The following is a 24,474-nucleotide window of genomic DNA, read 5'->3' as shown; positions in this document are numbered from 1 at the left end:
AGAGCTTGCTACATGTTACTATTTTCCTTATTTGAAAAATTTGCAGGAATTTATTATTATTATTATTATTATTATTTTGCTCAGATTTTCTAATGAATACATTTTGTAGCCTCTCACGAGATATAGCAAGGCAGAGCATGCCTGAACCAAATAGTACCACAGCAGGCAGCTGACAAAGAAGTGTGGGTACTGCCTTTCCTTTAAGATTTTGATGCCTAAAGCCTATTTCCATATTATACCTTCAATATTTAACGATGGGAATATTTATTCACATTGGTAGTTCTTGAAGTATAATTGTTTGCATGATTGATCTTAACTTACATTGACAGTGGATAGAAAACAGGCTTTTTTTCCCATTTGCCCATGAAAGGTATTTCTCTCCAAATTGGTCCGTTCTTCAGGCATCAGCAATAATGCTTTCTCCTATTACTATGTAAAAGTGCAGATGTTTTCAGGGATCCTGAGATACCTTTCACTCCATGCCTCTCTCCTATTCAAGCCATATTATTTCATATTTTTTCAGTTCACTGGAAAACTAACACCTAGAAATTTGAGGCAATTAAACCTAATTCAGACTTTAATCTAATTAAAGGATTTACTTAAATCAAAATATTCAAATAAATAGCTAAGTAAAATATGATACTTACAGGTGAAAAATCACCAATAAACAATTGCTACCATACACTGATACCTGTGATACTGCATGTTTTCTTATGATTAACTGAGACAACCACTAGCAGTTTCCAGTCCTTGGAGGCAGACAGGATGTAGAGCTCACAGCATCAATTCCATCAGTTTTGCTGTCACAATGAGAGATTTTAGTATGGCTTAAGTTCTGTTCATGAATCTGGCAAACAATATACTGTCCTAACAATTGCATTCTTTCAGGGGAGTAATTAATAGTGTTGAAAGGGCAATGAATTTTAAGAATAACACTGCAGCCTTCTTTTGGGGGCTTGCAGCTTTTGTGGATGAGTTGTGCTCGGCATCTCTTCTATATTATGTTAACTGCACTTCATCCAGTTTTGCATGATGATAAAGTTAAGCCACAAGAAGTATTCCTCTGCAGCTAACTTTTTGTCTCTTACCAACAAGCAACCATTTAGAAATTAAAGAAAAATATGAAGTTTCAAGAAAACATGCACTGAGGCCCAGATTTGGGTATATTTGCCATTTGCCAACTGAAAAATATTCAATGGATCACTAACACTTTGGAAAGTCTCCCTTAAAAATGCACAGATGTTCTTATCTGACTAAACAGAGAGGACTGTTGAAAAGATGCAGTTCACTTCTGAACTTGCATCTCGAAATTCCTCATTTTGGAAACAGCAAAAGTTGAAAGGTTAGGAAGGTAATGAGAAATTAGACTCCATTTGAGAGACATCTAGTTTACAGCAGCATTTCCAAGACCAGAAATATCTTGCTGCCTCTGATAAATGAAAGGCAACCTCTTCCCCCATAAGTGAAGAGGACACAAAAAGGAGGCAAATGTTGATTTACTGCAAAGGAAACGTCTGTGAAAACACAACTTTCTCTTCTTATTTTCTTGAGTAGTAAAGCCTTTCTTTTTGATTTCTCTAACCTAGCTTCTAATACAGTAACTGGAAAATATTTCTCATTATTTAAGTCATAAACCACTAGTTCAGGTGGATTTGATTACCAGTTGCAGGAGGAGGCACATTTCCAACATGCTACCAAGTGAACTGACATGCTTGTTATTCATGAATTCTTCATCTTGTGGAATCTTATCATTTGATTTATTGACTGTTTGGGTTTATAGCTTTTAAACTTATGTTCAGGTTTGTTTAGTTTTTGCCTTTTGTACTTTGCCCACTATTTATAAAATCAGAGGTCTGAGTAGGATTTGGGATTCCTGCACTCTAGCAAGTTTGGGGGAAGGTTCCCAACAGGGCACACACTTTTCACTTGCAACATGCTAACACAATTATGTTTTCCAACATATATCATGAGGAATAGGCAAGGAAAAAACAGATGTAAAGCAAAGACTTTTCCCAATAAAACCACAGCTGTGGAACAAAGTAAACCTCAAAGAAAAAAGAACAGCACTGACACCAAACAGCCTAAAAGAATGTTACCCTTAATCCCGTGGTTTCTTGGTAAACTCAGTTCTTAAAAAGCCTCACAAAGTGACAGTCAGTCACTTAAATACACCAAATAATTAGTGATCGAATAAACTTTAAAAGAATCACTACGGGATTTAGATCAGTCAGCCCCTGGATAGTCCATGGGCGTAGAGTAAACCAGAGTAGATGTCACTGAATTCATCGTTGCATCTTTTCAGATTTACTCCAGCTGAGGTTTGGCCCTTGTTGTTTATTCAGACATCTCAATGTTTTCCATGTCCCTTATCTCTCTCTCCTTTCATGCCAAACCAGAATAGTCTCTCCTCTCCTGACCCAGTCATTCCAGTCCTGTGACTCCCAGATGATTCAGAGGGAAACCATTTCAGATTTTATACAGCAAGCAGAATTCCTTTTCCCCCCACTTCAGAAATTGAGGTAAGATGTGATTTTGCTGGTTAACACACAAAATAACTTTGCACAGAGAGAATGATCTTCTTCCTACACTGATAACTTTTTCTTTTTATGAGTATATTGGTGCTACTATACTTCATTCCTTGACTTCAACTGAAGAGGCAGCAATGAAAGTGTCTCTGTGAATGTTTGTGTGACAGGATGTAGGAATGCAGGTATTTCTGCTGTAAAACAAAAGCAAAGCATTTTATCATGGTCTGGAAACAGCAACTCCAGCTGATGGGCAAAGAGAAAAAAAGTTGTTGTTTATGACAGTATTTTCCCAACGGGATGTCATGCTTACACCTACCACTTGCCTTGTCTAAGCTGGATAGCAGGTAAATTCTGTTAGCTGCAGAACTAGTATTCTGACAACACTTTTATGTACATGATACACGTCCCCACTGCCGAAGTGCTATGCCATCAGTGTGCGTGTTGCTAGAGAGGAGAGTGGATGGATGCCCTGTTCTCAGCTGACTCAGCAAGCTGGGAGCGAACGCGTGCCAAAGTGACTGCAGTGCTTCCTGTTTGGGTTGGCAAGACCAGCCTGCAGTTGAGTCTGCCTCCACTTTTGTGATATTTTTGCATGAATTCCACTTTGTATTTCTTCTCTAAATGGTGGGATGAAGATTCAGCATAAACTTTTCTCTTCTAGCATAGTTTATACTAGGGAAAAAATGATTCTATTCCCATACTATCTGCAAAGATTGAGGCTTAAGAATTGTTTACTAGAAGTGCTATGAACCCCTTTAAAACTGCAAATGATTAGGCACAAAGATAACCATATAGTGAATGTTCATATACTGGCATCCACAATAAGGCCTAATTTCAGTGCTGCCAGTGCTAATACTGAATGTCCAGAATCCTTTTGATACTGTTCAAAGCACAGAAGTCTACTGCTGTGATTTGACATTTTGACATTTAAATGATGAATGATGAAGTCTCAGTTCTACTGAAATTAAGTAGTCTTGTCACTGATTTCAGCAGAACCAGATTTTCAGGCATAGTGATGGCAGTTCATACTATCTTAACACAGACACATTATTTGCTTTAGGAAATAAAACCATTTAGTTAAAATGAAGCTGAACACCTATTGTTACATTGCAGATGGAAGTAAGACTGAAGCCAAGGCTAACATTAGAGATTCTCATCCCATTATTGTGGCTTGGCTGCTCACCATCTGGTACACTGCTATGGTTGAATACTCGAGAGCTCCTACACTCTAGGGAAACAAACTCATCCAGTGAAGATGTTTTCATCCCATTACTCTTCTTTCAGGAATGATTCAAACATTTTATGCAGACAATGCAGTGACCTTTGGGGCATAGAGGCCAGCACATAAATGTTGCACTACAAGCCCAGTTTGTAGTTAATTTTATTGGAAGAATGATAAAATTGTATTGTTTTACATGAATTATTGCAATGAGTTGCTCAGTGGTGGAAACTACAGACTAGACATCGTGTACTAGGGCTTGTCGCACAGCCAGCAAAAGCATTATCATCTATTCAACCATGCTTCATTTCCAACATTACTTTTAGGATCATTTTTTCCTTGTGCTAATTAACTGCATTCACAGTTATACCACTATGAAATATGGCTTAATTTTCTTCTTCTGTAAGCATTCCAAACAAGAAAAAAAAAAAAAAAAAAAAAAGCATTCAAAGGTTGATAAAAAAACTACTTGCCTTCTTTAGCTTTTGGAACAAGAGAAGACCCTGGTCTGCCTTTGGCTTGTATCTAACACTGCAGCTTGTTGATAGTGCAGGTAAATTGCTCTTCAGACAGAATTTGCAACCAATCTTATAAGACTATATACAGGGCCCATGTATACACACTGTTGTACAGGCAGATTACCTCCATATGCAGTGAGTATACATCTGGAGCCATCTGCAATGTCAGTTAAATAAAGGTGTTAGAATGTGTCCCAAAGTTACGACTATGACTAAGGCAGTTTAGGACAGTCCCTGTAATACAGGCTTGTGAGAGAAAATTTGTAACACTGAGTCTTCTTCTCTTTGGATAGCAATAAAGCAGTTTATCCAGGGATGTTCAACAAAGCACACAAATTAGTATCTATGCCCAAAATCCAAGAATGAGACATATGCTTCAAAAAGAAGGAAAAGCCTTTTATTACCTCCAAATAAGCCCTGAAGTAAACCATGGAAAAGGAACAACAAATTCATGTCATACTTTGTGACAAGTTACATTTAGAACTGACAGAATAATTGGTCACCACATAAATTATTTGTTGGATACATTCATTTATTCCTGTTCTTTAGATACCAGTTTTGAAATTCTATTTTGCATATATTATATTACTGAGAAGGTGCTACATAAAGTTTTGCATATAGGACTATTTCAATGTTGAAGTTTGCAGTATTCTAGTAAGTTGTAGGAAGCATTGGAAGCCTCCTTCCAGCCCCCAATGGAAATTATTTCTCTAATTTGTCATTTTTCCCATATGGCTGTGTCTCTGGGCTGGCAATCCAATAAAAGGAAAAGAATTTCTTGGATGTTTCTGTACACTGGGTCTGAGCTAGTAAGAGCTCTCAGAAGTGGGGCTACACAGAGAGGTTGCACAAAGTCCAGTTCTAATAGAGTCACTGCTAAACTGCATGGAAACTGAACCAAACACAGAGTTCCTGGGGAATCTCTGCATTGAGATCTCACAATACCTATATGATGTCTGATTTCTGCTACCTGACAATCCCAAATCCCCATTATCCTGAATAATTCACATAGATAATAGATTTATAGAACAGAATCATAGAATATCCTGAGTTGGAAGGGACCCATAAGGATCACCAAGTCTAACTCCTGGCTCCACACAGGACTTCCTGAAAATTAAACCATACATTGAAGAGCATTGTCCAAACCCGTCTTGAACTCCAGCAGGCCTAGTGCCATGCCCACTGTCCTGGGGAGCCTGTTCCAGTGCCCAACGACCCTCTCGGTGCAGAAACTTTTCCTAACACCCAGCCTGACCCTCCCCTGTCCCAGCTCCATGCTGTTCCCTCGGGTCCTGTCGCTGTCCCCAGAGAGCAAAGCTCAGCGCCTGCCCCTCTGCTCCCCTTGTGAGGGAGCTGCAGGCTGCCGTCAGGCCTCCCCTCAGCCTGCTCTGCTCTGGGCTGAACAAACCAAGGGACCTCAGTCACTCCTCATACATCTTTCCCTTCAGGCCTTTCACTATCTGTGCTCACCCCCCTTGGACACTCTCTAATAGCTTTATGTCCTTTTTATATTGCGGCACCCAAAGCTGCACACAGCACTCGAGGTGAGGCCACCCCAGCACAGAGCAGAGGGACAATCCCTCCCCTCGGCTGCCTGGCAGAGCTGTGCCTGAGGCACCCCAGGGCACAGCTGGCCCTGCTGGCTGCCAAGGCATGCTGCAGGCTCAGTTTGTCATAAAACAAAACTCCCAGATCCCTTTCCATGGGGCTGCTCTCCAGCCTCTTGTCCCCCAGTTTGTACATACAGCCAGGGTTGCCCTAACCCAGGTGAAGAATCCGGCACTCGCTCTTGTTAAATTTCATGCAGTTGGTGATTGCCCAGCCCTCTAGTTTGTTAAGATCTCTCTGCAAGGCCTCCCTGCCCTCGGGGGAGTCAACATCTCCTCCTAATTTAGTATCATCTGCAAACTTACTTAGTATGCATTCAAGTCTCATATCTATATCATTAATCTAACACACAAGTAAAAATGGAAAAGCAAGTAACGTCCCCTAAATTCTTCACAAAGTTCGTTGTACACAGATGCAGGATGCACGACAGTTCACGCAGATGACTATGTTGTATCCCGAGTTCACAATCTACAGCAGAGAAAACCTATGCTAATGAAAGACTAAGTTGGTCTTTTTCCTAATCTATCTGAAGCATGATCAAAGAAAAAAAATCTTGGAATAGGAATATAAATGACGCCTTTGACAATGTTTGGGAGTTATGTAGTTCATTAGATACCTGTAAGACACGTAAATGCTTTCTGTCTGAATATGCCTACAGTAAGATAACCATTCTAGTGCTCTCCCAACATACATGAGGACAAGGATCCAAGTAGTTTTCTCTGTTTGTTAACTCTAAACGTGACTTTTCTGGGCTTCTTTAAATAAAAAGCCTCCTGCAGATGTAGGCTGTGTCAGTGTTCTGGTGCACCAATAGGCCTTAATGACCATGACCAGTCTCACCTGGAGCCTCCACCCACACCCTCTGCCTGTGGGCCCAGGGTCTCCATATAAGTTCAAGACTGGGCTTTCAGTACCTTTTTGAGCTGTATCAAGTGTGCCTCTCTCTAGCACAGCTGGATCTGTTGGGTTGCTATGGAGTTGCTTGGTGATCACTTGACCTGACCTGTGGATTGACTTCCTAACTTGGCCTTGAACCTGCTGCATCACTGCAACCTTTTCAGATGATCTGGACTCTTGGTTGACCCCAGCTGCCATCCACAGACCTGCCTCACTCACCTCACTGAGGTACTGTAGGACTAAGCTCTGGCTGGTGAGGCCCTTGCCCTGCCTGTTATGTTACTGCGCTTGGCTCCTTCAGTCAGCAGCTGTCAGTCTCTTACTGCTCCCTGGCAGCCTATTTTTCAATCTCTTCCAGATATAAAACACAGCTTGAGATCACGGATTATTTTTTTAATACACTTTAACATAACAACATACTGTGTGTTATAACTCAATGCAGAAGTCTTTGCTTTGAGCCCACTGACACAGCTTTTTAAGAGCACTATTATACCCCTTAGCTGTCCAAAACTTACTTCTCTTTTAACAGATTGTCTTGTGTTTTTTTCTGGGTAGACAGACTATGTGTACCATATTATGCTTACAAAAGCTTCACTGTTGCATACTCTTACTAGCAGTGTCTTTATCAGTTTATTCTCATTATTATACCATTTCAGACGGACTTTCATACTCCCTTCTGAATATAATCAAAGACTATAAAAGTAAATCCCCTTCCAAAAGTCTGAAATGATTTCATTAAGACTAAAAAGACAATACAGTTGGCAAGGAGAAAGCCTGAGAAGTACGATCACATATCCTTGCTCTTTTATCTACTGTTTGCTAGTTTACATCTTATATCAGTGGTTAGTCACAGCTATAAGATCCCTACTTTTTCCCTGCTGTCTAATGAATGTCACATTTTCGCATGATCTAGAAAATAAACTGAACAGTCTGTTGCAAGTTTCAGGTGAGAAACAGAGCTATTCTTACTTCTGCATATATTTCAAAGCTTAAATTTAGTGTTAATACAAAGCAGATATCCTGGTAACTCAATTTGTTCTGGAGTACTCAAGCTGTTGAGTACCCTTTGCTGAGGTAAAAGTATGCTGTATTCCACCAACTTTTGAAAAGCTTGCAATAAGCTTGACAGAATGAGCATACAAATGGTGGTCAACTATTGTAGTGGTTTCAAAGATGACATGAAAGTATGTTTCATGTTGATGGTATTATGTGAAGGCAACTGAAAAAAACAGGATAGCATATGAAAATTACAGGACTTCAGCAAAGACTAATACTATTTTCACTATATTTTAAGTAAATTTACACATGAAAATACCAACAGAGGAAGAAATTGATGGATTCATTTTTTTTTTTACTGAAAATCCAAAGATCTTCATTTCTCAGTTCCTACCAATGACACACAGACCACCTTACCTTCTACCACTCCACAATGCAGCTGTCACAGAGGTGCATTTAGAAGATAAAAGGCTGAAAAGCTGCATATGAGATTTTTTTCAGTTCAAGTTTACTGTGTCTGAATTATTCAAATGTCTTTAGTTCCAAGATTGAAGACAGACTGAAGTTTTAATACATGCCTAAGAATGGTTTTAGCTATTGACTTCATAAGGGATAGTCTTAAATGCATACTTTTGTGCTTTCCTAAATTGGACCCCTACTGCTTAAAGTAATTTTTTGAAAAACCAATCATGGTGGATGTTTTAAAATGGAAATTGCTTAAGAAGATAATTAAAAGAATAATTACTATAATGAAAACTTAACATGTCTGGAAATGACCAAAATTATCACAGCTGTCTTCCAGGAGTTTAACTTTCTTCTTTTTTGTTAGTAAAAGCCAAGATGTATGAGATTTTCCAGCTTTACCATACAGTGGTGCATTTTTAGATTTGTGGCTAGACTGAGTGATCTTCAGCCAGCATCTGAGCCCACAGTCTTGCATTCTGGTTTCTCGTGATTACCACTGCATCATATTTTCGTTCTACAAAGTCATCTTTTTTTTTTTTCTTTTCAGTTAATGCTGGATGCCACTTTCTGAAATGCATGTTAAGAACAACAAAGCAATAAGAAAAGTTGCCATGTCACATAAGGGCATTGCACAATGATACATAAGGTGGATCTTTCTTTGCTATTAGTTTTATCAGTTGTGGCATACACTCAAAGCAAGGAAAAGACCAGTTAAAGTGCAAAGAATGTATGCTGTTCGCCTTCAGTAATATTTAGTCATGGTAAATTTTAGTCATGATTCTTAGCTGCATTGTGATATACCATGGCTGAACAGAGCTAAAAAACAGTTGCTGTGTCCATTGTACCATAAATACTTGTGTGGCTCTTACCTTTTAATAGGCTTGTAAGAGCATGTGGATGACATTCAAGTTTTTTGCTCTTTGCTTCTAGGAGAACTGAAAACAAACCTGAATTGTTCTTACTGAACATATCAACGTACTCAGTGTACTCATTGTCATTATGAGAATGAATGTGAAACTAATTTCACTGGGTTTGGGGCATATAACAGCAGTACCAGCCCTGCATCAAAACTCGATGAATACTCATTGATAAAACTGTTTATACATGAACAATTTTGACTTTGTCAATCTCTTTCAAATAAAACAATTTGACATAAACAATCACAACCTTTAATTATTACATTTTAAATACTATTATTTGGGGCTAAGTATAGATTATTATTAATTCCAGTCTTTACACAGACTGACATAGGTTTAATTGTCAGTGTACACATCTTAAAGCAGATGTAAATTAATTACAGTAGAAATGCATTAATTTCCAACAATTCAAATTCTAGTTTTATTATTTTTCCCACAGATTGAAGCCATTATAATAGCGTAAGAGATCTCTGAAACAATGTGCTTCATTAAAAGTCTTTTATTTATCCCACTATTATCTGCGTACCACAAAACTACATACTCTTCAAATTCTGGTCAGATTAAAGAGGACATGTAAGTTATTTAAATTTCTAGGCCTGAAAATCTGAGATATAATGAATTGGAAATAGAAGTTGGCTGTCAGTACAAAGTTAGAATCTCTAGAGATGCTGAATTGTATAACTCATTTGATTAAGTTCTTCAAAATACTATCTGATTTTGATGAGGTGGCTTCTAGTAAATAAGTTTTTGTCCTATGTAAAATGTATAGTGTTGCATAGAATAAATCAATATTTTACGTATAATTTTGTATGACAGAGGACTTAACCTGTACTATATTTTACATATTACAGAAGCAAGACCTGTCCTTGCAGTGGGTTAGAATGATGACTGCAAAAGGAAAGCAGAGCTGAAGACGCTTCTGTCACACTGATGATTGTTTCCTTGCATACTTTCTAAACACTAGCAAAAGGTTTTTGAAAGGGCAAATAAGTCAATTTCAGAAATATCAGTGCTGACAACTTATTTTCTTTCAGAATCGCTGCCTTTAAAAAAAATTGCCTAAGGATGCTCTGTGAGAAATTTAAATTAATTTATTAACGCTGCAGGATTTACTTGAAAGAATTCCAAACCTAAACATGAGCCTCCAAAATAACATCTTTCGAACTTTGTCTTGCTTCAATAAAAGCTGTCAAGTACCATGAACAAGCCATGTTTATTTTTAGGCTGGCAAAATGTATATATTAAATATATAGAAAAACTGCCAGTTTGTGATATAGGCTGTGTAAGGCTGAAGGAAAAAGTAATTACCTGGATTAGAGTATATGCACAGAAGAGAAATGTGGTGATTCTGTACTCTGAGTCTCTGGAAGCTTTTGCTTGCAGAGGACTCCACTGGAAATAACTGAGTACAGTAACTCCAACAGGCTGTATTTCACCCCATTCACTGCAGCACCGAAGCAGAAATTAAATATAACAAGCTATTTAAACAGTGTGATGTGCATTGAAGGTATAATCAATGCTTTCCAATTAAAGAAGGACTTTTTATTATCTCTAATGGGGATAAAAATGAATAATGTTGGAAGTAGATCTTGCTTATTTTTGTGTTATAGTTTATATTTTCTGTTATAGCAGAAAATGCGAGAGAAAATAAAGTTTGGAACATGTTGAGTGGAAGGAGATAATGAAATCAAAAGCAAAACAAGGACAAGTGTTAAAGGAGGAAGACAGTAACCAGGTCAAAAGCTACCAAGAGGGCAGAAAGAATGAGAGCCTTGACATTTGCCTGTGGAGATAACTTAGTGAATAGAGAGAAATTAGAAGGGGTGGAAGAACAGACTGATGGTACCTGATGAGAGAGACTGAGTAAGCTTTTATGATGCGAAAGCTATAATACTGTTTGTGAGCTCCAAGAACCAGGTGGAGATAAGTTCATTGAAATAGAGGATATGAAGACAAGGGCTGTATTTGTCTCATTAGTAGAATACAAGGGAACTTGCAAGGAGAGTGAAGGCATGAAACCTGAATGTTGGAAGTGGAAGAAGGCAATTTTCAGTAATACGAAAAAGGTATATAACACATTTACCAAGGTTTACTGACTTTTCAACAGTGCAGCACCCCTATCAAATTCACACTTAAAATAATGTAAACCTTCCAAAGTCACCTATGCTATCATATTGATGGAGGAAAGAATTGAGAACATGGGAATCAGTAATAGAAGCTTTCTCTTGGTTCCCTCCACTGTGTTATGAAACCATCTTTTTAAAGAAAGAGTAGCACTGAATTTCTGTTTCAGACTGAGGTCCAGCTGGCACAGCTAATGTACCTACCCTAGCAATGGGTTTCACTGCAAGCTGACAACCACTGGAATTGCTTATAAGTAAACAGAAGTAGCAGCAGTAACATTTTTCTAAGCAAGAGCATACAAAAGTCTCATCTCATTAAGGAATGTCTCAGCAAAAGGCACTGGCAACACAGAAATAGCTGGTTTTATAAAATCAAGATTGAGATGAGCTATCTTTATTTGACTATGGTAATTGCATGGCATTTTAAAAGATCTTTTTTATTATTTTTTTGCCAAAATGCATAGTCCACATTTTTCTTATGCACTGTTATGGGAAGATGGCATTTAGCTTTTCTGTAGTTGAACATGGCTTTGCAGAACAGAACATTGTTAACAATTAAAAATAGTGATTAGAAAAAATAAAGGGGAGAATTTTAGAATATTTTAAACTGTGGAATCTCTTTGGTATGTATTTTCATACTGCATTTTAAGGTCTTTAGCAGTAGAATAATCATGCAAGGGTAATACAAGTAATCCTAAATTAACTACATGCAGTTCTATCTTAACTTTGCAATTCACACCAAATTCTTTCACTGCACTAAGAATGAATTCAGGAAAATAAATATCCAAGGAGAAATATGGATTTAATTGTTATTGCTGTTACATTGCTAAAATAAAACAGCTGTGATCACATACTCAGCTAAAGCCATTGTTCAACAAATATTTTTATTAAATATCTCTGTAGTGAAGATGAGTCCTGCTCCCCAAGAGCAAAGCAGAGCACTTCCTGGACCACCCATTGCTCCCTAGGTAAAACAATTCAGCCAGCTTTTAAGGGGGAGACGCACTGGACACTATGGCAGCTCTGGAACAACTCATGTTTGCTCACTGACATATTAAACTAGAACAACCATGTTTTAACATTCAAGTAAAAAGATAACAATCTTTTTCAAATCATTAATTTGACCACTAGCTAATGACAGCAACAGTGTTTCTTAACCGGCACTTTCCCAAAAATAACAATGACCTGCACAGCACACAGGAGGGAAGTCTCAGAAAACTAAGGTCAGTTCATTACAGAAGACAACGGGGGAAAAGCAGGCACATAGGAAGGTCAGAGGTACAACAGGAGCAGTCAGGAAAATAAATTGGGCAGGGTCATACAGCAAATAAACTGTGTGTCAGAGCTGTGAATAAAATCCAGGAGTCCGGACTCCTTGTCTCTGTGCTCTATTCCCCTAGTCCTAACCAGATTCTCTCTCAAAATGACTTTCTGGTACAGACAGTCTGAGAGACTGAAACATTTTTCCTACCTACAAAATAACTGCAACAAAAAAACGTGTATAAGGGTTTCCTCCATGCAGTCGCTCCAACATTTACTTCATGGCTGTTAATAATTTTGTTGTTTTTGTTAATAAATATCTTACATTTCCTCCATGTCAGCAATCAAAATTTCTAAGTCTTCAGAACTGTGATTTGTCTATTTTGTTGGGGTGTTTACAACAAATATTCAAACTTAATCTGAGTCACTTTTTACTGGGGTGTTTTCTTCAAGTTCTGCCATTGATTAGTCTGTGTTTGCCTGATGCTGGGGTATTAGAACTGTTAAAGCAGAAGACATTTTCAAGCATGACATTCATTGATATCCGATATTGGCCAAGACCTAGATGACTCTTCTGCTTCAATAAAAAAAAAAAAAAATCTTATATTCATACCAAACAGAAAATAGCCAAGTTCGTAACTATGAAACTTCTTAGGTAAAGGAGCTATAGGATCTATGGGAGTAGACTACAAGAAGTATAATAAAAACTTAATATTGTGAAATTGTTTCTTATTTTTAATTGTAAACATGCACTGATTGCCACAGATGTGTTGTGTGTTTTTTCCAAACAGCTTTTTAGCAAACCAATTTAGCAGCTGGTCTTATCTATGACTTCAAGTGTCCAACAAAAACAGATTTAGGATGGACTCCAAATTACTGAAGTTGAGATATTTCCACAGCATATTAATCAGATTTCCCAATAACACATCAGTCACTGACTAACATTGCTTAAGGCATTATCAGCCGCTTAGAACACACAGTCCATGAGTCAAGTGGGGCCAATTAGGGCAGCTCGCCTGTAATCCACCATGATACATGTTCAGAAACTGGTCTAAATATGTTAAAGGGCTGTTTTAAATTACCTGACTGTATTTGTATTTCAGTGGGAGATCTGTATATGTATTAATTGAACAGGGAGATTCTTAGTCTAGCAAGTTTTTTTCATAAAATATTTTTTCTTCCCTTTTAGGAAGTAGTCTTCCATGGTAGAGGCTTCCCTCTAGTGGACACTTTCTCTGATGTTTCATTTGTAAGGTTTTAGTAATGTAATGGTTGTAAAACGCATCCAATGCCACGTATTTGCTTCCTGATTTAAAATAATTAAGAAAAATATGGCTGACAGGGCTTAACTACTTTCTGTTTCTTGAGGACCTTTAAAATTACTGGAGCAGTCTTAAGAACAGTTACTTCAAACTGTAAGAAAATGTAGAACTGCTTAGTAATCTTAGAGGTATATAAACTGCAAGATAATGTCCTGAAAAAGCTACTTTTTGAGTCAGTAGTTCAGAGAATAAATACAACTACAAAAGCAGTATTGTTCTGTACTGACTGGTTGCTTTTTTACCAAACTATCGGTGCTGATCAAATTAATCTCCAGGCTGTTTGTATGGGCTACACCTACAGGCACTTTCAGTATCCTGTTATTTAGAGGAGGGTGATATATTGATACCCAGTTTGTTTGGTGCATTGGTTTCCTCAAAACATTTAACTTTAGAATGCTGAACTCAGGGTTCCTTTATAGAACAAATATATGTATACTTAAACTATTTGTTCTTTTCTGTGGGAGGATGATCACATTACTTATAACTGAGAGCCTACCTTAGGATGACAACCGGCTACATTCTATTTTCGTTGCTCAGCAATAACAAAGGGCTGTCTTAGTATGAACCTTTCACCTGTAAATTTTTCTTTCTTCACAATGTGACAATGAAAACATCCCTTGTAGCAGTGACTTTCACAATGCAAACTTTCAGCCCAATATTAACTGAGACCACTAACACACTGATTGGATTTTCAAGTAATTGTCTGGTCATAGTGGTATGTGGTTACTGTTAGGGCTTTACAGAATTTATTGAGAATCTTAAATTCATTCAAATAAATATGATCTGGGAAGTAGTTTTCTGAGTTTCAGAATAAGATGAAGATTCTTGAACCAGCTTAAAGTTTAATGAAAGTGTATATTTTTCCCAGTGCTAAACTTTTTTATTCCAAGTCTTCTAGAGTTTCCAAGATCTTTTGTTTCCCCATATGGGCTTTTGACCTGACTATGCCTCATAAATCATTTCATAAGGTTTTGGAGGCTACACAGTTGCCCACTTGGCATTTTCTATCTAGGGGATTTTAGTAGAATAGAATTACTTCCCCAGTTTAATGAGAATAATCTCATTCCAGCTGAACTGATGTCCACGTTGCAAAACAATATCACAACAATAGCCTCTTTTGCTGTCAGTTTCTCTGAAGAGAAGCCAGTATTTGATAAGAAATTTTAATAACAATATAACTATATAATACATGCATATACATTCATATGCCCCTTATCAATGACATTCTTCTGCCTTTCCTTAACACAGACTATAGCCATGAAGTCACTGTTTATTTGTAGCTCAGACAACACTCCCAATGCAGTAAAAACTCAGAAATAAAGTCAGTGGGAGGGATTTTCTGCAATCCTTTTCTGAAACAAGACTAAATGGGACTTTAGGACTGGGTCCAGTTCAAAACAGATCAAACAGTATGGTGCCTAAAGGAGACAAAGATTTGCATGGTCCAATGTATGGTTTATGAAAATGTGAGTAACATGGAATCAAATTTGCCTCAATTAATGACTTCAAGGATTTATAAAAGTAATTTACATAACAGAGATCATCTCCTAATAAAGATGGAAAAGCATACATATTACACTTGCGGATATTTTTAGGTGACCTCTTCAGATAGGAGGCTGCCTAGAATGTGCGATGTGTTCCAAAGTTACCCTATACACAGATTAAGTATGCCAAAAATGACACAGTATAGGGAATAACAGAGCATTTAATTAAAAGGCAGAGCAACTGTTCAAAGTTGGGTGTTACAGATCGCATCTGATATGCACACTATTTATTTCTTCACTGTAATTTCAGCTCCAAACACCATTAGACTGCTGGAACTTGCAAATGATGATACTATCAATAACTAGCCCCTCCAAAGTGATTTAAAACTAATAATCTCACCCATACTGTTGATTTTAACAAAACTACACTAAGTGCTGTTTGAGGCAAATAACACAATGAGAATCAATAAACAAATGTGAAACCTATACATATCTTTTTTGGGAGTAAATAAATTATTTTTTAAATTATTTTAATTCCTAGAACCAGTTATATAAAGCTGTAGGACTGATATGCGGGGAATCAGTAAGGATGATATTACAGCACAAAGTGTTCTGTTGTGGCATCATCCTGACAGGGCTCTCTAGAGCACCAAAATGCTTTCAGGACAGCTAAATTACACAGTGTTCAAAAGCCCAGGAGAGGGCTAAGCGAGCAAAAGGAAACATACAAACGTGCCTGGGAGCCTCCCCCTTTTTTTTTCTTTTTTTTCTCCACAAAAGCTTATAAAGGTAATAAATGTTTGTAAGAGTTCCTCAGCAGTGCTGCTGTTTACCTTCATTTTGTCACCTGTGAATAAGTAAAGGAGAGTGTCTGTGCTCAAACTGTATTACTGTTTGCATGTATGTTTTTTGTTTGTTTCTTTTCAAAGAAGCAGTTTGTTGAGGAGAGTCTCCAGATTTTTGAACCCGATTTGCTACCTGTTAGAAAGGAGTGTATTATGCTAGAAATTAGAACAGCATGTCTTTTCACAACATGGGGAGTTCACTTGTATAAGGTAGGAAAAACAATACAGAATTCATAAAAGGAAGGTAATGCTAATTGCATAAAAATAGGGGCCAAATAGTCTCAAGGCATTAATTATTCCCAAATAGTATTACTAATTAATGTATCAATGACAAATGTGGATATACCTATTAATCCATTTCAAAGTACATTCCTGCATCATCTCAAGTTTTATCAGCCATGATCTGAAGAGCTTCTGTAAGATTACAAAGACATAGAGAAAAATCTTCTTTCGTTAACAAGCCCTTCCTCACCACCCCCTGCCAAGAAAACATTGAACTAGTTGAATTAATAAAATGTACCCAATCTGGTAAGAACATTCTGTAACGTGTTGTACACAAGCTGCCTTTAGCTCATTTTGTTAGTAGGATTAATTTTTAAAAATCTAAGACTTTCATGCTAATCCTAGATAATCCTGCAGTTTGGTACATTAAAAATAATCAGATTACAGTGAATGTCAATGTCATTTGATCTTGAATGATGTAGAGCATGGTACTGGAACTACTGCCCTCTCTTTCTACAGAAGGATGACCTGAGTTCGCCATGTCTCAACAGCTGCAGATATCTGCTTCAAGTCACCTTTAAAAATGTGGCTTTGTTTATTCAAATAATGATTTTTGATGGCAAGTCAATGTACAAATGTCGTGTAAGAAATCGGTATACAAAACTGCCTTCTACATATATACCACTGAATACCACCTGCTACAAGCAGATTTGCAGATTTGTGGTCTCAATTAAAAAAATGCTATCCTACCTAGTCCTTCCAGCTCATTTAATTCATGTGCTTCCTTTTTGCATCTCCCTCATTCTCCACAATCTTTACTCTGATTGGTTGCAAGAGGACTAATGCCTATTTTATTTCTGGTTAATCTAATTAAGTAAGAACCTGGGACTGTGATGTCAGTGTATTAATAGAAGGAAGTAATGCTTCCTGTAGTAAGGATAGCAATTCTGACCCCTTTAGAAGCAGGTCAAAAATAAAGTAAGACAAGCTGCAATAATAACACCAACTTGTTCTCTGATAATATAGCTTTAAGTAAGATTATGGCTCTTGGACTGCAGGTAAGAAAATATAACATGTTCATATTTGGTTATCTGATTGAGGGGAGCTTTGGGGATGGGGGGAGGTTGGTTTCAGCAAAAATAGTAAAAAATAGTAAAACTTTGGAAATATCGACTAATGAAATGCTTTGTTTCTGGTACTTGCTCAGGAGAAAATCTGGCTTTAGGAACAGATGACCTCAATTGTTTACATACTGACGACATTATGTATTTGACTTTAATATATCTATATTTATATGCTTTCATTCTGCGCTAATAAAACCATACTTGCTTATGAATCTCACTGTATATAATTGCTGTAGTTTGTTTTTTCCCACTTTAAGACTAAGAAATCTACCTACATCAGTAACTGAACAGCAAATGAGAATGAATCCTACTTAAACAACTAATTCCCAAGGTGTAATCTCATGATTTAAAAATTCATATTGACTTTGTTATGGGTTAGTAGACTACTTCATTGTAAGGGGCTGCTGCTGTATTATTTAGCATGTGCCACAATACAAATGCTTTTATGAGCCTGTAAGGTATATGCAGCATGTTGCTATGGTGATGTGGTGCTCACACTGATGCAATCCTTAATGTTCTGCTTATGAACTTTCAGTAGTTTTTTTCAGTACTAGTTTTTTTTCTTTTTAATAAATCTTTGCACATAGCAGCAAACAAGATACTAATGTAGTAGTTCTTATTTTCTTAAAATAGTCTTAATGAGCACAGCTATTAACTAAATAAAAGGTACTCAGCTGTGCTGTTGGGGTAAATATAAGTAACCATCACTATGCATACCTGTATGCCTCAAAATTAGTGTTGTTCAATAGTTATGCTAACATGGACAAAGCTCAGTCCTCACTTGAGCTGAACCAGTTCTGATGTTTCTCATTGGCTGTACTAGGAAGCTAAATACACTGGCAGCAAGGTCGAACTTCAGCTTGCTGTGCAAACAGAACCCCAAGTTAAAACTACAGAAGCAAATTGTAAGGCTGAAGAACATTAAATAAGGTGAAAAGTATCATGATTGGCGGACGTAGCGGTGTTGCTCAAAGCATGTGTACTGTGCTCCTTGCATGTAAGCTGCAGTTACGCAACATGAAATAGAGACAGGAATCTTGGGGGGGTTGGGGGGAAAGCAGCATTTTAAAACTGCTTATTGTGTTACAGATTATTCTTAGAGGTGCTTTTACGGTACTCCAAATAAAAATGATGCTTATATATTCTAGTTGTCTTAAATAAATAAACAGTCTGTACTATCAGAGACTGGAAAGGCTTTTTTTCCTGTATGGCTCTGTCTTTCCTCTTAGCTATTTCCTTTTCACTTGCAGATAAAAGATGAAGACAGTGGCTATAATAAAAACCTATTTTGCATTCCTAAGCATTATGAAGAAGACTTAGAAAGAGTTTTCATTCCTCATGGACTCATCCTGGACAGGTATGAGGGTAAGAAAGAGCAGTGATAGTTATGCCAACGATTAGTTTCCCTCCAAATGAAGAGACCATTGACCTACTCTGCATTGCCCATGAGAAACATGGAAACCCCGCAGTTCTAACACTGAAGTTCTGCTCTGGAGTTTACTACAAGAGGCATTTCATGGAGAGGATTCCTCTACAACCCTGGTGAAGTCTCCATATCACCTCAAATATCTTCAAGCTTTCGTGTTCTTTGCTGTTTAGATGTACAGTTTAAATCAACAACATCAACAGTGTGTCAAATGGAGTAGGTGTCGTCTTGTTAACTGCACGTTTCTAACTAAATTTTCAATGTCTTAATTGGCCACAGTTTGCTGGCTATTTTAAAAAAAAAAATCAGAATTTTAACTTGGGCATTGTTTAATATATGGACAAATAAAAATAAACAAAACATTTTACAGGAATTGTTTTCTTTTTTCCCTCCAGGACAGAACGCTTGGCTAGAGATATCATGCAAGATATGGGAAACCACCACATTGTTGCACTCTGTGTCCTTAAAGGAGGCTACAAATTCTTTGCTGATTTGCTGGACCATATAAAAGCACTAAATCAAAATGGTGATAAATCTGTCCCCATTACTGTGGATTTTGTGAGAATAAAAAGCTACTGTGTAAGCAAGCTTCTTTTTCCTTGGAAAATTGATTCTCCCTATCTATTAACATCCTGAATACTAGTAGTTTACATGAAAACTCCAGGAAAATTGAGTTTATGCATGTAACCTGTTCAAAACAACTTAGTTGCTTTTCAGTATGTAATAAACTGATTTACTGATCTGCCCAAATGATCAGAGGGATATTGTATATTCACTGGAATTAAAATATAGCAGAACACTTAATGTGACAAAGTCAATGCTGGGTCACCAATGTCCTCTTCTCCAGCCTAAAGTTTCCATACAGGTTCTATTCTCTCTAACATGGCACCCTTTGGTGAAAGGGAGAATAAGCATCAGGGACTTGCTTATTGTCTCCATCCTTATTACTTCCTGTTCCTACAGATGATGTTGGAGAGATTTGTTTTTGTAATTTGAATGTTGGGGAAGAGGTATGTTTTGCCTGAGCCAACTACAGTAAAGCAATGACTTGTGGTGTATTTTGTTTTATTTTCTTCCCTCTTTGAAGGCTCAAGTGCTGTGTACTGAACAAAATTTATCACATGCTGAATACAACAAATTACAATACAATACCCTATAAATAGTTCATAGAATTCTAAAACAAATCCGTGGTAAAAAAAGTAGCTGAAAGCAATGGTGTCTATTCCAGGAATATGGATGTAATCTTGTTCAGAAGTGCTCCATATAAACATGTCTGCACTGATGCTTCACACACTTGTCTTGCTCTCAGCTACTTAACAGCTGTTTTACTGAAGGAGTGCCGTGTATGTTGCAAGTGTCATTTGTCAGGTGAAGAGCCAGAGCAGTACACTATTCATAGGAATACAAGGTAATGCTTTGAGCATATTTTGTGTGAGTTCTCCCCTCTCCTTTCTCCTAGAAGGATACATGTACAGAAAAAATCAGTATTGTTGGAGAAGAACTGTCTACACTAAATGGGAAGGTATGAACTAGGATCTTCAGCTTTTCAGAGGAAAGAGCAGTTCTTACGTATCTTTCATCAAGTCCACCTTTAAGATGTTGGTACTACATATTTACAGCCGTTTAAAACTTCACACTTGTTAAAACAGTAATTCCCACTCAGTGGAAACTTAACATGATTAGTACTGAATGTTTCTAAAGATCCTGTTCTGTTTTATACCACAACCTCCAAAAAAGAACCATCTTAAACTGACTCATGCAATATGTTCTCAGAATGTTATTGCTATACATAAATATTATATAAAACCTAGTATAAGTGGCTTTCTCACAATACTTTAAGTTTCTTTAAACATTTTCCAAAAGTCTTGTGAATAAGCACTAATTCTAAGTTGTTACGTGACAAGCTCCTTTGAAAACTGATTGCACTATCAGCTTCAGTTACAAGTAAGTTGTAAATGCTTTTTGGCTGTTTAATTCACTGAAATGATGCAATGTAACTCTTTCATTTTCCATTTTCTTTCTCTCTCCACGTGATCTAGAATGTGTTAGTAGTAGAGGTGAGTACAGAACTTGAAGTTTTTTTTGGGGGCGTGGGGTAATTTTTTTTTTACCTATTTTGCAAGTTAATGCTTGCTGCACATAAAACACTTAATCATATGTCAATTAAAGTATGCATATCATGTTACTGTGCTGCCAATGCTGCTGCTCTTTATGTTTCAAATTAATCCACTGATAGTATGCTTTTTCTTTCAGACTAGGACGATAAATTACTTTTTTTTTTCTTTGAGGATATTATTAAGACTGGTAGAACAATGAAGGCACTACTTTCAAAACTAAAAGACAATGAACCAAAGATGGTAAAAGTCGTAAGGTATAATGACATATCCATTTACTAATGTATGATAATAAGATATGGAAAAGTCACTCAGGTGAATTGTCAGGGTATGCTGGTGTGTGGGTTTGTTTTCCTTTTTTTTTTTTTTTTTTTTTAGATTTGGGGGAAGTAGCAGTAAAAGCAGGAAACAATCCTTATAACAGCTGGTGAAAAACAAAACATTAAACTGGGACGCTTACACATACACTACTCTGTTCATTGTTAAAATCAATAACAAGGGCTTCACAGCTTTTTTGCTTAGTCCACGAAGTCTGATTCTCTCTTTCTTATCTTTGAAAGAAAGCTCAGCTCTTTCCATAGACTCCCTAACACCTTCTCAGCTGCCTCAATACTAGAATGACAACATTCAAGACTTTTTTTTTCCCCCCTTGATATCCTTAGATACGTGAGTCTGCAGAATCTAAGTGTTTGTGAACAGTTGCAAAATGCAACCAGCATTCTAGAGCTTTTAGAGCAGATATCTAAAAGATAATTGTCTAAAAGACAATTCCCAAATAATTCTTCTCACAAGTAATCATGGTGCTTTGGAAACATGCTTCTTGGGTTTTATGTATCAGTTATGCTCCTCCTAGTAACTGTCCAGGAGGTTCCCAGTATTTTCAGAAATGTCCAGGAAAATCAAGGATAAATATGACTTTGTGGCAGAAATTATAGTGTCATAGCGTCAACTGACAGCTTGCCTTTTTGCTTCCCTCCCTCACCACTAAAATCTTTACATACCACTTGAACATATCTATCTGTACTATCCTAGTTTGCTGACACATTGCTACAAAAAAAAAAAATACAGAATTTGAAAGAATGAACCTAGATCAGAGCCTTAATTTATTGTTTCATTATAAGGCTGAAAGGAACTTGTAATCTGTTAAATTTAAATAATGTTTTTTTTTTTTTAACTGCACAATTGTAGATGTTTATTGGGATGGGTGGGGAGAAGTGAAGTATACAGCTTGGAATAAGACATCTTAAAACCCTAACCTTCTCTCTTCTTTCTTACAGCTTGCTCATCAAAAGGATATACCGAAGTCCAGGCTATAGACCAGACTGTAAATATTGCATTTTTTTGGCTGTCCAAAATAAGATTCCATCTTTTCATTTCATGCCACTTTTCATGAATGAAAATTCATGCATGTTTCAGGAAGGCAAGAAGAAATGGGGAAAAAACACACAAATGCCTTAAAGCTGACAGCTAACTGTCCCCTGCTGAAACCTTGTGATAACTTTTTTGGTGTTTGTTTTGAATGTAGTTTTAGTTACTTATTGCTAGATACCAGAAAGAGAATCAAACATTAACTTTTAACTAATAATGAATTGTTTGGCTTTGATCCTAGAAGGCATTTGTTTTGACTCTGGTTGAAACTCAACTTGTTTTCAAAGTGAAAAATGAATTGCAGTGCATCCATTTTTACATAAGTAGAATCTTCTTCATTGTCTGTCTCTTCTCCCAGGACTGCCTCCTAAGTAGGTTTTAAATTATGTATTTTAGGAAAAAAAAAATCTTTAAATGTAACAGTAACTGATGATATAGAGTCTAACCTTTCTCATCAATTTACAGTTTTGATTCTTAGTGTTAAGTGTGCTAAGTACTTTGAAAGCAAGATGAAATGTTTGTTAGGTATTACACTTACATAGCAGAAGCATATGTTGAATACAAACTGTGTGTTTAAAACCTATTTACACCACCTAAGTATAAAGAGTTGCATTTTGTTACAAACATAGGCTTTGAAATTCCAGATAAGTTTGTGGTTGGATATGCTCTTGACTATAACGAATAGTTCAGAGATCTAAATGTAAGTACACAGAAGGGTGCTTTGACTGTTATGTACGTGAGTGTTAGCACAGATAACTAGCAGAAAATATTAGTTTCTACTAAGAGATTCTGGTCAATTAATAAAACTTCAAATCTGACTTGATGCCTCCATTAAAAGGGTGACAACATTATTAATATGCCAAGATGGCAGTTTAATGTAAATGCATGATAACTTGTTCATGCCTTACCTTTTTATGCAACTATTCTACAAGTCTTGTGGCCCAGCCTTCCTGTAAAGTATTTTGAATCCTCCGAGATGGTTTTCAGCATATAATCTGCTAGCCCCATCTGAAAAGAAAGTAACTTGCAATTTGGTTTTGATTTCATGTTTCTATTAGAAAAGAGCAGCATAAGATTTCACTAGTAAAAATTTTTAAATGGTAGTAGACTGGACTGTGTGTGAAGGTGTTTCCCACACTGTAAAGTATGTGCCTCAAGACCTTTTTCCTTTGTTCCATTATAGTCTCCCTATGCTGCACTGAGTAGTAAACAGACCCTGACAGAAAGAGTTGATCTTTTTTTTTTCCCCTTCCTACTGTTCAAAAGCATCTTCATAAATATGGCTAAGTGGAAAAGTGTCTCACTTGAAAGTCTTTAAGAAAAAAACAGTTCTGTAGAAGACACATAACAAATCTGCATTATTGTAAAGCAGTGTGGAGAAGGGCATGATAGATGAACAAAACTGGTCTCTTCCGGAATAAACAATTTCTCTGTGAATTAGATGAAATTTGAAGCCATATTAACACTTCAATTTTACAGCAAGTAGTAAAGTTGCAACCAAACTCGCAAAGCGTAATGTCTTAATTCCAATATTAGAACACAACCAGAAATAAAACTGAAAATAATTCTTGTGTTTACTTCAAAGGTACAGATTAATTGAAGTTGTACACTTTTTTTTTTTTTAGCACATCTGCATTCTGAAAGAGAGAGCCAAAGAGAAATATAAAAGCTAGTACTGTCAGACTTCTGGAGTAACAGTGTGTGGATGAATATGATAACCTACTACTCATGCCTGTTTCACTGAAGAACTGCATGTTCCTAAGGATACTCCTCTGTATATTTTTCCTATAATGATATGTGAAACAGCTTAAGAAACATGAATGCTTAAGTTTCAGTGAAACCTTAACAAAATGTTGGCCGTAAAATAGATATTATATTCCATTGGAATCATAGGAAATAGAGCCAGGACATGCACATGTGTATATAATTACGTCTGGGTTTTTATTTACTATAATAAGTAACACATCATGCATATTGTATAAAAACTGTAGTTACTTAAAATATATACACCTGGATAACAGTGGAAAAAGTAACCATC

The 24,474-nt window shown here is 36.7% G+C and overlaps 1 protein-coding gene and 1 pseudogene across 2 annotated transcripts in view; one reads left to right on the top strand and one right to left on the bottom strand.

Moving 5' to 3' along the window:
* ADAMTS18 (ADAM metallopeptidase with thrombospondin type 1 motif 18) overlaps positions 1-24,474 on the bottom strand; it is a 188,539-nt gene that overhangs the window by 163,400 nt on the left and 665 nt on the right. For both annotated transcript variants that reach the window (XM_067004174.1, XM_067004173.1), the window contains exon 2: positions 23,345-23,444. The gene's annotated coding sequence lies outside the window, so the exon portion shown is untranslated. The remainder of the gene's footprint in view (positions 1-23,344; positions 23,445-24,474) is intronic.
* Positions 2,826-24,424, top strand: LOC106033262 (hypoxanthine-guanine phosphoribosyltransferase-like; annotated as a pseudogene).

This window comes from Anser cygnoides, chromosome 12, assembly GCF_040182565.1.
Source record: "Anser cygnoides isolate HZ-2024a breed goose chromosome 12, Taihu_goose_T2T_genome, whole genome shotgun sequence".
Classification (NCBI taxonomy): domain Eukaryota; kingdom Metazoa; phylum Chordata; class Aves; order Anseriformes; family Anatidae; genus Anser; species Anser cygnoides.
The sequence above is the reverse complement of the archived record's forward strand: the minus strand, read 5'-3'. Positions and strand labels throughout refer to the sequence as shown.